The 16,318-nt window shown below is 38.8% G+C and overlaps 1 long non-coding RNA gene across 1 annotated transcript; it reads left to right on the top strand.

Moving 5' to 3' along the window:
* Positions 1-219: 219 nt before the first annotated feature.
* Positions 220-7,808, top strand: LOC119619366 (uncharacterized). The gene is made up of 2 exons (XR_005235829.2): positions 220-275; positions 4,538-7,808. It is a non-coding gene; the product is annotated as an uncharacterized lncRNA (long non-coding RNA).
* Positions 7,809-16,318: the final 8,510 nt, after the last annotated feature.

The following is a 16,318-nucleotide window of genomic DNA, read 5'->3' as shown; positions in this document are numbered from 1 at the left end:
CTGTAAACCTTAGAAATGCTTCTTATATTTTTTTACTTCCTTAGATGAGACATGATATCTAGAGGGTTTGGAGAGTTGGGTATTTCCCTTGCCGTAGTTTAATTAGGCTCTGATAAAACCCCAACAGGTTAGGCTTTGGTAAAATAATTTCTCCTGAGGGCAGGTCTTATTAAAAACAAAATGCCCTGACTTATTTCAAAATGATTGCTTTTATCCTCCTGCAGCCAGAAGAAGGAAGGTGTCTATACTGTGAGATTTTACTAGAGCTCTTAGAGGTAAGTCAGAAAATGTGGGTTCTTCCCCATGGTGGCTCCCCCACCCCGAGGTCTTAACTCTCAGAGCTGCCCACACTGAGCCTCCAGCAACTCATCAATTACAGTTCAGGTTTTTCTACTCCAGCAGTGGTTCCCACAGAGGCTTTTGCTCTGATAAGTTGTCATTCTCTGTATCTGCCTCTCTCTCTCTTTAATTTTTGGAGCAGCAGTTTGCCATGAGACCTCACTTCTCTGATAGATCTAAGAATAGGTGCTGATTTTTAGTCTGTTCAGCTCCTTACTTGTTGATGGAGTGACACCTGCCAAGTTCTTTACATGTTGAACTGGAAACTGGAAGCTCTGTACAAATCTTTTTGTGGACATGTTTTTATTTCTTTAGGCTAAAGACTTAGAAGTGGAATTGCTATAATGAAGATTTGTAGTGTTCCTTTTGTTGGCAATGCAGATTTATGACTACATTTAAGTACTGATGTCTTAGGCTACTCAGGCTGCCCTAACAAAATACCATGGACTAAATGGCTTAAACAACATTTGCTTCACAGTATTGAAGGCTGGGGGTCCAAGGTCAAGGTGCAGGCCAATTCTGTTCCTGTTGAGGGCCCTCTTCCTGGCTTGTAGATGGTTGCTTTCTCCCTGAGTCCTCACATGTTGGGTCCTCACATGTTGGAAGAGAGATGCAGAGAGAGGGAAAAGAGGAGTGGATGGTGAGGGGGAGGGGGAGAAAGAGGGAGGGAAGGAGGGAGAGAGAGAAAATGCACACACTCTGGTCTCTCTTTCTCTTCTTAGAAGGATGCTAATCCCATTACAAGGACCCCACTCTCATGACCTAATCTAACTCTAGTTACTCTCTTAAGGCTCCATCTTCAAATATCATCACATGGAGGACTAGGGCTCTAACGTAAGAATTTCGAGGGGATACAGAGCTTCAGTCCATAACAACCATACTTTTAAGTTTTTCTTGAAATCTACCAAGTAAATGTAAACGTATATTTGGGCAATGTTTCTTAAAAAATATACATGATCATAACATCATTGTTTTGCTACCAGCTATGAGATGTGCTGCTAAAAATGTATTAATTCAGAGTGTAAGTGTCATCAAATAAACTTTACCAATGAATTTCCTTATTTTATGCTTTATCAAGAAGCCCCTTGTTAAGGAGTGAATGTTTCTGTTTTCCTCCCCCACCCCCAATTCATATAATGAAACTTAGTCCCCAGTGTGATAGTATTTGGAGGTGGTGCCTTTGGGACGTGATTAGGTCATAAGAGTCAAGGCCGCATAAATGAAGTGAGTGCCCTTATAAAACAGATCCCAGACAGTTCCCTCCTTACTTCCAGCATGTGAGGACACAGTGAAAAAATGACTGTCTGTGCCCGAGGAAGTGGGCCCTTCCCAGACACCAAGTCTGCCTACATCTTGATCTTGGAGTTCCCAGCCTTCAGGATGGTAAGGGATACATCTCTATTGTTTATAAGCCACCCAGACTATGGTATTCTATTATAGCAGCCCAAATGGACTAAGACACCCACTTTTCTGTTCTTGGGTGATAGGTTAATTACCAGTGACGGTTGCAAGGTATTCCTGTTCTATGTGCCCCAACACATCTATCCTTCCAAAGAAGGTAGAGGTCCTGGGTTTCTAAGGTCTGAGCATTGATTGTGGGGTGTCAAAGCATTATTGAAAGCAGAGACTGGACTCACCTAGTACCTCACCTTGGAGCTGATGACCAGGTCAGGGCACCCCACCACATGGATATGAGTGCAGCATCTTGCCTAAACGTCCACTGTGGGGATATTCCTGGGTCCTTGGTAAATCTCTATGGCATAACTGAAAAGTGATGGGGGTGGAGGAGGGCTGTTTGATTTAGGAATAAGGTTGGAGCCTGTCTATATCTTTGCATCCCAAGCTGGTGACAAAGGGGAATTATATCTTTTTTGTAACTAATAATTGTTACTGAAACAAATGTAGCAAATCATTCACATTAATACATTAACTGTACATTAAAATAATTCAAGTTATCCTCTTAATATCACTTTTACTTGCTTTTGTTCTACTGTTTTTATGAGAAGAGGTGCAGATCTAAGTGTCTGTGGGGATAATTTTGTATATTTATTAATGAAAACTTATATCTTGCAGTTTCATTTGCAAAATGATCTAAAATTTTAATATAAGCAAAAATAAATATATTCTAGATCATCTGGTTGAACAGTTATAACTGAGAATGACCCAAAGGTCCCTGTGGAGTCTGCATTTATGATTAGGACTTATGCTTCGCCCAGTAAAGGATAAACGACAGCATAAGGTGCTGCATGGATTAAGTTTTCAGAGTAAACTGAGAAAAGTGAGTGAAGAATCGAGTCTTCTTATGGCATCAGGTAGCACCATACTAATATTACAAAAGGTCATCTTTTAAAAGTCTCACACTTTTACCCATCCCCACCCACTCCCAAATTTAATAGTTCTCTTAGTTCTGAGAACAGTTGGCCTCCACATCGGTGGTTCTGCATCTGAGGATTAACTAACTGAAGATCAAAAATATTTGGGTTAAAAAAACTGATAAAAAGTAACAATACAAGGCTGGGCACTGTGCTCATGCGTGTAATGCCAACACTTTGAGAAATCTCTTGAGGCCAAGAGTTCAAGACCAGCCTGGGCAAAATAACAAGACCCATCTCTACAAAAGAAAAAAATAATACAAAAAAATTAGCTGGGTGGGTGGCACGTGCCTGTAGTCTCAGCTACTTGGGAGGCCAAGGTGGAAGAATTTTTTAAGCCCAACAGGAGGAGGTTGCATTAATCTGCGATTGTGCCACTGCACTCCAGCCTTGGCAACAAAGTAAAATCCTGCCTCAAAAAAAAAAAAAAAAAAAAAAAGTAGCAATACAAAAGTAAAAAAAAAAACAAACAAATAAAATAACATAGTATAATCACTATTTCATAGCATTTACATTGTATTATATATTATAAATCATCTAGAGAAGCTTTGAAGTATAGAAGAGGATGTGCACAGGTTATGTGCAAATACTATGCCATTTTATATAAAGAACTTGATGGAGGAAGAATCTGCTTCCTTGCTCACTCAAGTTGCTCACAGTATTCACTTACTTGTAGCTATAGGAACCATAGCAAATTGCTTCCTCAAAGCTGGCAGTGGACAGAGTCTCTAGCAGAATGGAATTCTATAGGATGCACTGTAATTATGAATGTGACATCCCATCACCTTTGCCATATTCTATTGGTTAGAAGCAAGTCACAGATCCTACTTACACTCAAGGAGAGGAGATTATGCAAGGGTGTGAATACCATAAGACAGGGATCAGGAGGCCACCCACAAGTTTGTCCAACTCACAATAAATGAAGTATAAAATTTGCAAATAATCTTCTGCTATTAACCCTAACCATTGCCATTCATGTTCAGCAAAACAGCATCATCTATCACATAAAATTAATGTAATTAATAATGAAAATAGTTTCACATAGATAGTATGTGATAATTTTTCGTCTTCAAAAAGAATTGTATGTTAACCCAACTTAACTTGAAGAAAACACTGGTTTATAGACTGTTTTCAGGATGGTTAATATAGTTATTCTTTAAGTTAGCATCTAAATAAAAGTCCCAATACTCCTGTATTAGTTTCCTAGGGCTCCTGTACAAAATATGGCGAACTTGAATGGCTAAAAACAACAGAAACGTATTCTCTAAAGGTTCTGGAGGCTAGAAATACAAAAGCAAGCTCTCAGCAGGGCCATACTCCCTTCGAAGACGCCAAGGTAGAATCATTTACCTCTTCTTAGCTTCTGGTAGTTGCTGAAAATCCTAGGAGTTTCTTGGCTTGAGGATGCGTCTCTCCAGCCTCTACCTCAATTACTCCATCGCATTCCCTTGTGTGTCTCCTTTTCTTATAAGGACACCAGTCACTGGAGTAAGGGCACGCTCTACTGCAGTATGACTTAAGTTTAAATTAACTATTTCATCTGCAACAACCTTATTTCCAAACAAGGTCACATTTTAAGGATCTGGGAAAGCTGTGAATTTTAGGGGGACACTTTTCAACCCAGACAACCTGCAGAGTTTAGTAGTAGTAGCTCCATATGGTCGGCAGTTTCTGAAATAACTCTCAATGATCTCCACATCCTGGTAGTCACACTCTTTTGTGTGGATCTAGTGACTTTTTCTTCTGGTAAATAGAGTGGACAAAAGCGATGAGATACCACTTTGAGATTATGTTGTAAAAGTTTGTGACTTCTGTCTTGCCTGCAGACTCTCTGGCTCTTCTCACTTGTTTGCGCTGATGATGCAAGTTGTCGTGTTGTGAGTTACCAATAAGACACCTACACGGTAACGAACCAAAGGTGACATCCAGTCCACAGTCAGTGAGGAACTGAGGCTCTCACTCCAACAGCCTGCAAGGAACTGAATCCTGCCAACAGCCATTGTTGTGTAGAAGTCATTCCACTACCAGTCATGTTTCAAGATGCTTCAGACACAGCTGACAGCTTGATTTCAGCTTTCTGAGATGATCCCTGTGAGATATCCAAAGCCAGAGGATCCAGCTAAGCTGCACCTGAATTCCTGACTTGCAGAAAGACTGAGATCATACTGTTGTGTTATAGTGCTAAGTTTCGGGGTAATTAATGCCACTTCAATAGATATTAGTAAATACACCTCATTTAAATTTTTCTTCTGTATCATTCTCAACAAATATAAACTTGGGGATGTTTTTACATTCACTAATAGTATCACTGTAAACTTTCTGTGAATGATTTAATAATATCGGGTGAACTCACTGCCCATTATAAACTGAAGAAAATCTCAGAGATTTGATCATTAAGGTTTAATAAGAGTTGATGGGATTAATTATTATAGCCACATCAACAACATAACTATGCTGTGAGTTTGCTTTTAACTGAAGTGCTGTTGCTTTCGTTCTGGGCATTTGAAATAAATATAAATTTGTTTTGGTTTGCTAGTTTATATTAGTTGATGAGTTTGTTACTGTCCTCTGAAGGCTAGGGTTTACAATAAAAAAAAGATTAGTCATTTGACATACTACTCTCTGTTCTGTTTATTCTAAAAGAACTAGAAAGGTTAATTTTTTTTTTTAAACCAAGAAAACCTTTTATTTCCAGTTTCAACCCAGAGGCTATATAAACCTACAGGGAAAAGCCTTGGGAAAAAAATAATAGGATATAAATGAGGTCCCATTTTCTTTTCTTTACAATTTTTATTTTAGGTTCTGCCGGGACATGTGCTGGTTTGTTACATGCGTAAATTGCATGTCTTGGGGGTTTGGTGTACAGAATAGTATGTCACCCAGGTAAAAAGCCTAGTACCTGATAGGTAGTTTTTCAATCCTTACTCATCTCCCATGCTTCACTCTTAAGTAGGCCTCAGTGTCTATTGTTGTCTTCTTTGTGTCTATGTGTACTGAAACTTTAGCTACCACTTATAAGAGAGAACATTTGGTATTTGGTTTTCTGTTCCTGTGCTAATTCACTTAGGAAAATGGCCTCCAGCTCCATCCATGTTGCTGCAAAGAACACGATCTTGTTCTTTTTTATGGCTGCATAGTATTCCACGGTGTATGTGTCCCACATTTTCTTTCTTTTTAATTTATTTTTTATTATTTAAAAAACATTTTTGTGGGTACATAGTAAGTGTATATACTTAGATGGTACATGAGATGTTTTGATATAGGCATGCATTGTGAAATAAGCACATCATGGAGAATGGGATATCCATTCCCTGAAGCATTCATCCTTTGAATTATAAACAATTCAATTATATTCTTTATTTTAAAATATACAATAAAGTTATTATTGACTATAATCACCTTATTGTGCTATCAAGTAGTAGATTTTGTTCATTCTTTCTATTATTTTTGTACCCATTAACCATCCCCTGACCCCCAACCCCCAACTACCCTTCCCAGCCTCTGGTAACCATCTTCTACTCTTTATGTCCATGAGTTCAATTTATTTGATTTTTAAATCCCACAAATAAGTGAGAACATGTGATGTTTGTCTTCTGTGCCTGGCTTGTGTCACTTAACACAGTGATCTCCAGTTTTATCCATGTTATTGCTAGTGATTGGATCTCATTCTTTTTTATGACTGAATAGTGCTCCATTGTGCATATGGACCACATTTTTTTTTTATTGATTCATCTGCTGATGAACACTTAGGTTGCTTCAAAATCTTAGTTATTATAAACTGTGCTGCAACAAACATAGGAGTGCAGGTATCTTTTTGATAGATACATTTCCTTTCTTTTGGGTATATACTCAGCAGTGGGACTGCTGGATCAAATGGTAGCTCAATTTTTAGTTTTTGAGGAAACTTCAAACCATTCTCCACAGTGGTTGTGTTAATATGCATTCCCACAAACAGCGTACAAGGTTCCCCTTTTCTCCACATCCTGATCAGCATTTGTTATTGCCGGTCTTTTGGATATAAGCCATTTTTAATGAGGTAAGATGATAATTCATTGTAGTATTGATTTGCATTTCTCTGATGATGAGTGATGTTGAGCACCCTTTCATATGCCTGTTTGCCATTTGTATGTCTTCTTTTGAGAAATGTCTATTCAAATCTTTTGCCCATTTTTGATTGGATTATTAGATTTGTTTTCCCATAGAATTGTTTGAGCTTCTTATATATTCTGGTTATTGATCTGTTGTCAGAGAGGTAGTTTGCAAATATTTTCTCCCCGGCTGGAATGCAGTGGTGCCATTTCAGCTTACTGCAACCTCTGCCTCCCGAGTTCAAGCAATTCTCATACCTCAGCCTCTTGAGTAGCTGGGATTACAGGCGAGCACCATAATGCCTGGCTAATTTCTATATTTTTAGTAGAGACAGGGTCTCGCCATGTTGGCCAGGCTGGTCTTGAACTCCTGGCCTCAAGTGATCTGTCTGTCTTGGCTTCTCAAAGTGCTGGGATTACAGGTGTGAGCCAATGTGCCCAACCATGTGCAGAGGTTTTTGTTTTAACTTGATGTGATCCCATTTGACCATGTTTGCTTTGGGTTGCCTGTGCTTGTGAGGTGTTGCTCAAGAAGTCTTTGCCTAGACCAATGTGCTGGAGATGTTCCCCAATGGAGTGTCCAGCTGTTATTGCATCAAAACCTGTCTCTCTCTTTATCTCTAATAATATTTCCTCTCTATATCTGGATGCTCTAGTGTTGGGTGCATATGTATTTTAAATTGTTATATCCTCTTGCTAAATTGATTCCTTTATCATTATATAGTTACCTTCTTTGTCTCTTCTTATAGTTTTTGTCTTGAAATCCATTTTGTCTGATAAAGTATAGCAACTTCTGCTCTTTTTTGGTTTCCATTGGCATGGGAAACCTTTTTCCGTTTCTTTATTTTTATTCTATATGTGTCTTTATAAGTGAAGTGTGTTTCATGTAGTCAACAGATCAATGCATCTTGTGTTTTCATCTATTCAGCCAGTCTATGTCTTTTGATTGGTTAGTTTAGTCTATTTACATTCAACGTTATTACTGAGAAGTAAGAACTTACTCATACCATTTATAATGTGTTTTCTGATTGTTTTGTGGTTTTCTCTTTCTTCTTTCCTTCCTTCTTGTCTTCTATTGAGTGATTTTCTCTGGTGATATGATTTAGTTTCTCACTTTATATTTTTTGTGTTTCCATTGTATGTTTTTTTGGCTTTGAGGTTATCATGAGGATGGCAAATACAATCTTATAACCCATTATTTTAGCCTGATAACAACTTAATACTATTTGCATAAACAAACAAACAAACAAAGGAAAACTAATAAAACTCTACACCATAACTTCATCTCCCTGATTTTTAACTTTATGTTGTTTCTATTTAGATATTATCATATTGATGATGCCTTGAAAAGCTGTAGTTATTGTTTTTCATAGGTTCATGGTTTAGTCTTTCTACTTAGGACAAGTGTAGTTTACATACCACAGTTAAAGTGCTGTAATATTCTGTGTATTCAGGAGAAAGCAGGAAAGATCTAAAATCAACACCCAAAGTTACAATTAAAAGTACTAGAGAAGCAAGAGCAGAAAAATTTGAAAGCTAGCAGAAGACAAGCAATAACTAATATGAGAGCAGACTTGAAGGAAATAGAGACACGAAAAACCCTTCAAAAAATCAATGAATCCAGGAGCTGGTTTTTTGTAAAGATTAACAAAACAGGAAGACTGCTAGCCAGGCTAATAAAGAAAAGAAAGAAGAATAAAATAGACATAATAAAAAATGATAAAGGGGAGATCACCACTGATCCCACAGAAATACAAACTACCATCAGAGAATACTATAAACACCTCTAAGCAAATAAAATAGAAAATTTAGAAGAAATGGATAAATTCTTGAACACACACACACACCCTCTCAAGACTAAACCAGGAAGAAGTCGAATCTCTGAATATACCAATAACAAGTTCTGAAAATAAGGCAGTAATTAATAGCCTACCAACCAAAAAAAAAAAGCCTAGGACCAGACAGATTCACAACCCAATTCTACCAGAGGTACAGAGAGGAGCTAATACCATTCCTTCTGAAACCATTCCAAACAAAAGAAAAAGAGGGACTCCTCCCTAACTCATTTTATGAGGCCAGCATCATCCTGATACCAAAACCTGGCAGAGACACATAAAAAAAGAAAATTTCAGGCCAATATCCTTGATGAACATCGATGTGAAAATCCTCAACGAAATACTGGCAAATCAAATTCAGCAGCACTTTAAAAAGCTCTTCAACCATGATCAAGTCAGCTTCATCCCTGAGATGCAAGTCTGGTTCAGCATATGCAAATCAATAAATGTAATCCATCACATAAACAGAACCAATGACAAAAACCACATGATTATCTCAATAGATGCAGAAAAGGTCTTTGATTAAATTCAACAACTCCTTCATGCTAAAAACATTCAATAAACTAGGTATTGATGGGATGTATCTCAAAATAATAAGAGCTATTTATGACAAACCCACAGTCAATATCATACTGAATGGGCAAAAACTGGAAGCATTCCCTTTGAAAACTGGTACACGACAAGGATGCACACTCTCATTGCTCCTCTTCAATATAGTATTGGAAGTTCTGGCCAGGGCAGTCATGCAAGAGAAAGAAATAAAGGGTATTCAAATAGGAAAAGAGGAAGTCAAATTATCTCTGTTTGCAGATGACATGATTTTATGTTTAGAAAACCCCATCATCTCAGCCCCAAAACTCTTTAAGCTGATAGGCAACTTCAGCAAAGTCTCAGGATACAAAATAAATGTGCAAAAATCAAGCATTTCTATATACCAATAATAGACAAATAGCCAAATCATAAGCAAATTCCCATTCACAATTGCTTCAAAGAGAATAAAATAGCTAGGAATAAACTTACAAGGGATGTGAAGGACCTCTTCAAGGAGAACTGCAAATCACTGCTCAAGGAAATAAGAGAGAACACAAACAAATGGAAAAACATTCCACGCTCATGGATAGGAAGAATCAATAATGTGAAAATGGCCATACTACCCAATGTAATTTATAAATTCAATGCTATTCACATCAAGCTACCACTGAATTTCTTCATAGAATTAGAACAAACTACTTTAAATTTCATATGGAACCAAAAAAGGGCCCGTATAGCCAAGACAATCCTAAGCAAACAGAACAAAGCTGGAGGCATCATGCTACCTGACTTCAAACTGTACCACAAGGCTACAGTAACCAAAACAGCATGGTACCTGTACCAAAACTGATATATGGACCAATGGAACAGAACAGAGCCCTCAGAAATAACACCACACATCTACAACCATCTGATCTTTGACAAACCTGACAAAAACAAGCAATGGGAAAAGGATTCCCTATTTAATAAATGGTGTTGGGAAAACTGGCCAGCCGTATGCAGAAAACTGAAACTGGATGCCTTCCTTAAATCTTATACAAAAATTAACTCAAGATGGATTAAAGACTTAAACATAAGACCTAAAATCATAAAAACCCTAGAAGAAAACCTAGGCAATACCATTCAGCACATAGGCATGGGCAAGGAGTTCATAACTAAAACACCAAAAGCAATGGCAACAAAAGCCACAACTGACAAATGGGATCTAATTAAACCAAAGAGCTTCTGCACAGCAAAAGAAACTGCCATCAGAGTGAGCAGGAAACCTACAGAATGGGAGAAAATTTTTGCAATCTACTCATCTGACAAAGGGCTAATATCCAGAATCTACAAAGAACTTAAACAAATTTACAAGAAAAAATGAACAACCCCATCAAAAAGTAGGTGAAAGATATGAACAGACACTTCTCAAAAGAAGACATTTATGCAGCCAACAAACACATGAAAAAAAGCTCATCTTTACTGGTCATTAGAGAAATGCAAATTAAAACCACAATGAGATACCATCTCATGCCAGTTAGAATAGCAATCATTAAAAAGTCAGGAAACAACAGATGCTGGAGAGAATGTGGGAAAATAGGAACACTTTTACACTATTGGTGGGAGTATAAATTAGTTTAACCATTGTGGAAGACAGCATAGTGATTCCTCAAGGATCTAGAACTAGAAATATCATTTGACCCAGCAATCCCATTACTGGGTATATACCCAAAGGATTATAAATCATTCTACTATAAAGATACATGCACATATATGTTTATTGCAGTACTATTCACAATAGCAAAGACTTGTAACTAACCCATATACCCATCAATGTTAGACTGGATAAAGAAAATGTGGCACATAAACACCATGGAATACTATGCAGACACAAAAAAGGATGAGTTCATGTCCTTTGAAGAGACATGGATGAAACTGGAAACCATCATTCTCAGCAAACTAACACAGGAACAGAAAACCAAACATTGCATGTTCTCACTCATAAGTGGGACCTGAACAATGAAAACATATGGGCGCAGAGAGGGGAATATCACACACTGGGGCCTGTCAGGGGTAGGGGGCAAGGGGACGAATAACATTAGGAGAAATACCTAATGTAGATAATGTGTTGATGGGTGCAGCAAACCACCATGGCACATGTATACCTATGTAACAAACCTGCACCTTCTACACATGTATCCCAGAACTTAAAGTATAATAAAAAAAATTCTGTATGTTTCTGTGTTCTTACTATTACCATTGAGTTTTGTACCTTCAGGTGATTATTTGTTGCTCATTAATGTCTTTTTCTTTCTGATTGAAGTACTTCATTTAGCATTTCTTGTAGGACAGGTCTGGTAGGACAGGTTTGGTATTGATTAAATCTTTCAGCATTTTTTTTTTTGGTCTGGAAAAGTCTTTATTTTTCTTTCATGTTTGAAGGATGTTTTTGCTGGATATACTATTCTAGGCTAAATGCTTTTTCCTTTGGCACTTTAAATATGCTATGCCACTCTTTCTTGGCCTGTAATATTTCCACTAAAAAGTCTGCTGCCTTACGAACTGAACTGGAGCCCCATTGTATATTGTTTGTTTCTTTTCTGTTGCTGCTTTTAGAATCCTTTCTTTATCTTTGACCTTTGGGAGTTTGGTTATTAAATGCCTTGAGGTAGTCTTCTTTGGATTAAATCTGCTTTGTATTCTACAATCTTCTTGTACTTGGATATTGATATCTTTCTTTAGGTTTTGGAAGTTCTCTGCTGTTATCCCTTTAAATAAATTTTCTGCCCCTATCTCTTTCTCTACCTTATCTTTAAGGACAAAAACTCTTAGATTTGCCACTTTGAGGCTATATTCTAGTACTTTATTGTTTTTTATTTTATTTTATTTTTTTTTGATGGAATCTTGCTCTGTTGCCAGGCTGGAGTGCAGTGGCACTATCTCAGCTCACTGCAATCTCTGCCTCCCGGGTTCAAGTGATTCTCCTGCCTCAGCCTCCCAAGTAGCTGGGACTACAGGCAAACGCTACTATACCCAGCTAATTTTTGTATTTTTAGTAGAGATGGGATCTCACCATGTTGGCCAGGATGGTCTCGATCTCTTGATCTTGTGATCTGCCCACCTTGGCCTCCAAAAGTGCTGGAATTACAGACGTGAGCCACTGTGCCTGGCCTCTTTTTTCTTTTGTCTCCTCTGCCTATGTAGTTTCAAATAGCCTGTCTTAGAGCTCACTAACTCTTTCTTCTACTTGGTCAGTTGTGCTATTAAAGGACTTTGATGCATTCTTCAGTATGTCAACTACATTTTTCAGCTCCAGAATTCCTCCTTGATTCTTTTTAATTATTTCAATATCATTGTTACATTTATCTGATAGAAATTTGAATTCCTGGTGGGTGCAGTGGCTCATGCATGTATTCCCAGCACTTTGGGAGGCCAAGGCAGGCAGATCACTTGACGTCAGGAGTTCAAGATCAGCCTGTCCAGCATGGCAAAACCCTGTCTCTACTAAAAAATACAGAAGTTATCTGGGTGTGGTGGCATGCACTTGTAATCCCAGCTACTTGGGAGGTGGAGGCAGGAAAATCACTTGAACCTGGGAGGTGGAGGTTGCAGTGAGCTGAGATCATGCCACTGTACTCCAGCCTGGGTGACAGAGCAAGACTCTGTCTCAAAAAAATTTGTATTTTGAGTTCTTTCTCTGTGTTATCTTGAATTTCTTTGAGTTTCCTTAATACAGATATTTTGGAAATGTTACCTATTTCTGTTTTTCCGAGATTGGTCCCTGGTGCCTTTTTCAGTTCGTTTGGTGAGGTCATGTTTTCCTGAATGGTGTTGATGCTAGTACATGTTCCTCAGTGTCTGAGCATTGAAGGGTTAGGCCTCTATTTTTGTGTTCACTGTCTTGGTTTATTTATAGCCATCCTTCTTTGGAAAGCTTTTCAGATTTTTGAAAGGACTTGGATGTTGTGATATCAGTTGTAGGGCACACCTCAAGTCCAATAACACTGTGGTTATTGCAGACTTGTAGAGGTGCCATCTGGATGGTCTTGAACGAGATCTGGGAGAATACTCTGGATTACCAGGCAGTCTCTTTCTCTCTTTCCTTACTTTCTCCCAAACATACAGAGTCTCTCTCTCTGTTCTGAGCCACCTAAAGCTGGGTGCAGCATGACACAAGCATTCCTGTAGCACCACCACTATGACTGCACTGGGTGAGAACTGAAGCCAGCACAGCGCTGTGTTTTCCCCAAGGTCTGCTGTAACTACTCCCTTGCTACTGCCTATATTTGCTTAATGCCCTGGGGCTCTTTAATCAGCAGGTGGTGAAGCCATTCAGGCCAATGTCCTTTCTTTCAGGGCAGTGAGGTCTCTCAGTCCCAGGTGAACCCTGAAGTGGCATTTAGGAGTCAGCATCTAGAGTCAAAAACTTTAGAAGTTTACCTGGTGTTCTATTGCATAGTGGCTTAGCTGGAACTTAAAAGCACTTGGTACAGTCCTTTCCACTCTTCCCTCTCCTTTCTGAAGGCAGAGGAGCCTCACCCCAGAGCCATTGCCAACCCAGGACATTAGGAATACTACCAGACTACCACTAATGGCCTATTAAGGCCCAAGGTCTTTTAAGTTAGCTTGTCATGAATGCTGCCTGTCCTGGGACTCACTCTTCAGGGCAATGGGTTCCCCTCTGGCCAAGGGCAAGTTCAGAAATGTCATCCAAGAGTCAAGTCCAGAAATTGAGTACTCCTACAGCCTACCCTTCTGCAACTGTGGTTATCTAAGGTGCAAAACAAAGTCCCTTTACATTTCCCTCTGCTTTCCTCAAGGAGAAGGAGTTTTTGGTCCTAGCAACCACAGCTGGTTATGTGCTGAGTCTCACCTGAAGCCCATCCAGTCTCAGAGGTTCATCCAAGGTCTTCGATGTAGCACCTGAGTATTGCTGCTGATTATTCAGGGCCCACAGGCATTTCAGTTAGTAAGTGATGAATACGGGTAGGACTGAATCCTTCCTTAAAGGCAGCAGGTTCCCATTTGGCCCAGAGTGTGTCCAGAAATGTCTGGGAGCTAGGGCCTGAAACAAGGACCTCATAATGGCCAGGGCTCTATCCTGGCCAGGGCTCTATCCTGCAGTGGCTGGGCTGGTACCCTAGATATAAGATGTATTCTTCCCTACTCTTGCCTCTCTTCTCCTCATGTAGAAGAAAGGGGTCTTTTTTGGAGCCATGAGCTGTGCAGCCTGGGGTTAGAGGAGGGGTGACACCAGGAATCCCTTGACTTCCCCAGCTAATGTCTCAGTATGTCATATGAGCCCCCAGTCCGCTGTCTCTGGGCCTAATTCAGCAGTAGGACTTGCCTAATAGTTGCATGTACTTATGGCCTACACTGTCTTTCAAGTTTCCTCGGAAACAAAGAATGCTGTCGACCTCAGGGGTGAGGTTTGCAGCTACTCAAATTCAGACCACTGGGATGGATGATTTCCCTATGGCTAGGGCTGGTTTAAATGCTCCATCTGTGGGTGGGCATCAGCTGAGTTTGGTCGGTTTTCCTTTCTACTATAACAAGACAGCACTGAGTTCAATTCCTCATGATTGCTGTGTTCTCTTTCCCCTAGTACCCAGAGATGCTCTTCACACCACTCTGCTGCTGCGCGTGCTTGGTGGGGGTCGGTGATTAGTGCTGCTTTTTGATCTCTACAGTGCCGCTTTCAGAAACATGAAGTTACAACTAGATTCTGTGAGTGCTCACTTGATATTTAGTTCTTTGAATGTGTTTTTCTGCGTAGATTGTTGTTAACTTGATGTCCTTGCAGGGAACATGATCAATGAAGCTTTCTACTCCACTATTTTGCTTTGCTTTTTATGTACCAAATATTTTTTATCCAGTCCATCGCTGATCGACATTTAGGTTGGTTCTATGACTTTGTTATTGTGAATAGTGCTGCAGTTAATGCCCTGGGGCTTATTGTGTGCATGTGTCTTTATGGTAGAATGATTTACATTCCTTTGGGTATGTATCCAGTAATGGGATTGCTGGGTCAAATGGTAGTACTACGTTCTTTGAGAAATCTCCAAACTGCCTTCCACAGCGACTGAACTGATTTACATTTTCACCAGCTGTGTATAAGTGTTCCCTTTTCTCTGCAACCTCACCAGCATCTGTTATTTTTTGACTTTTTATTAATAGCCATTCTGAGTGGTATGAGATGGTATCTCACTGTGGTTTTTATTTGCATTTCTCTGATGATTAGTGATGTTTAGCATCTTTTCATATGCTTGTTGACCACATGTATGTCTTCTTTTGAGAAGTGTCTATTTATGTCCTTTGCCGATTTTTAATGGGATTGTCTATTGCTTATTGATTTGCTTAAGTTTCTTAGAGATTCTGGTATTAGACCTTTGCCAGACGCATAGTTTGCAAATATTTTCTTCCATTCCATAGGTTGTCTGTTTACTCTGATAATAATTTCTTTTGCTGTGCAGAAGCTCTTATGTTTAATAGGTCCCATGTGTTAATTTTTGTTTTTGTTGCAATAGCTTTTGAAGTCTTTGTCATTAAATCTTTGCCAGGGTTTATGTCCAGAATGATATTTCCTATGTTTTCTTCTAGGGTTTTTATAGTTTTAGGTTTTACATTTAAATCTTTAATCCATCTTGAGTTGATTTTTGTATATGGTGAAAGGAAGGGGTCTACTTTCAATCTTCTGCATGTGGCTAGCCAGTTATCTCAGCACCATTTATTGAATAGGGGGTCCTTTCCCCATTGCTTGTTTTTGTTGACTTTGTCAAAGATCAGATAGTTATAGGTGTGCAGTCTTATTCCTGAAATGTCTATTCTGTTTCATTGGTTTATGTGTCTGTTCTTGCACCAATATCATGCTGTTTTGGTTACTGCAGCCCCATAGTATAGTAATTTGAATTCAGGTAGTGTGATGCCTCCAGCTTTGTTCTTTTTCCTTAGCTTTGCTTCAGCTATTCAGGCTCTTTTTTGGTTCTATATGAATTTTAGAATAATTTTTTCTAATTCTGTGAAAAATGTCATTGGTAGTTTGATAGGAATAGCACTGAATCTGTAAATTGCTTCAGGTAGCCTGGTCATTTTAACAATATTGATTCTTCTTATCAATGAGCACAGAATGTTTTTCCATCTGTTTGTGTCATATCTGAGTTCTTCGAGCTGCATT

The sequence above is a fragment of the Chlorocebus sabaeus genome, chromosome 23 (genome assembly GCF_047675955.1).
Source record: "Chlorocebus sabaeus isolate Y175 chromosome 23, mChlSab1.0.hap1, whole genome shotgun sequence".
NCBI lineage: Eukaryota > Metazoa > Chordata > Mammalia > Primates > Cercopithecidae > Chlorocebus > Chlorocebus sabaeus.
This window is presented reverse-complemented; position numbering and strand designations above follow the sequence as displayed.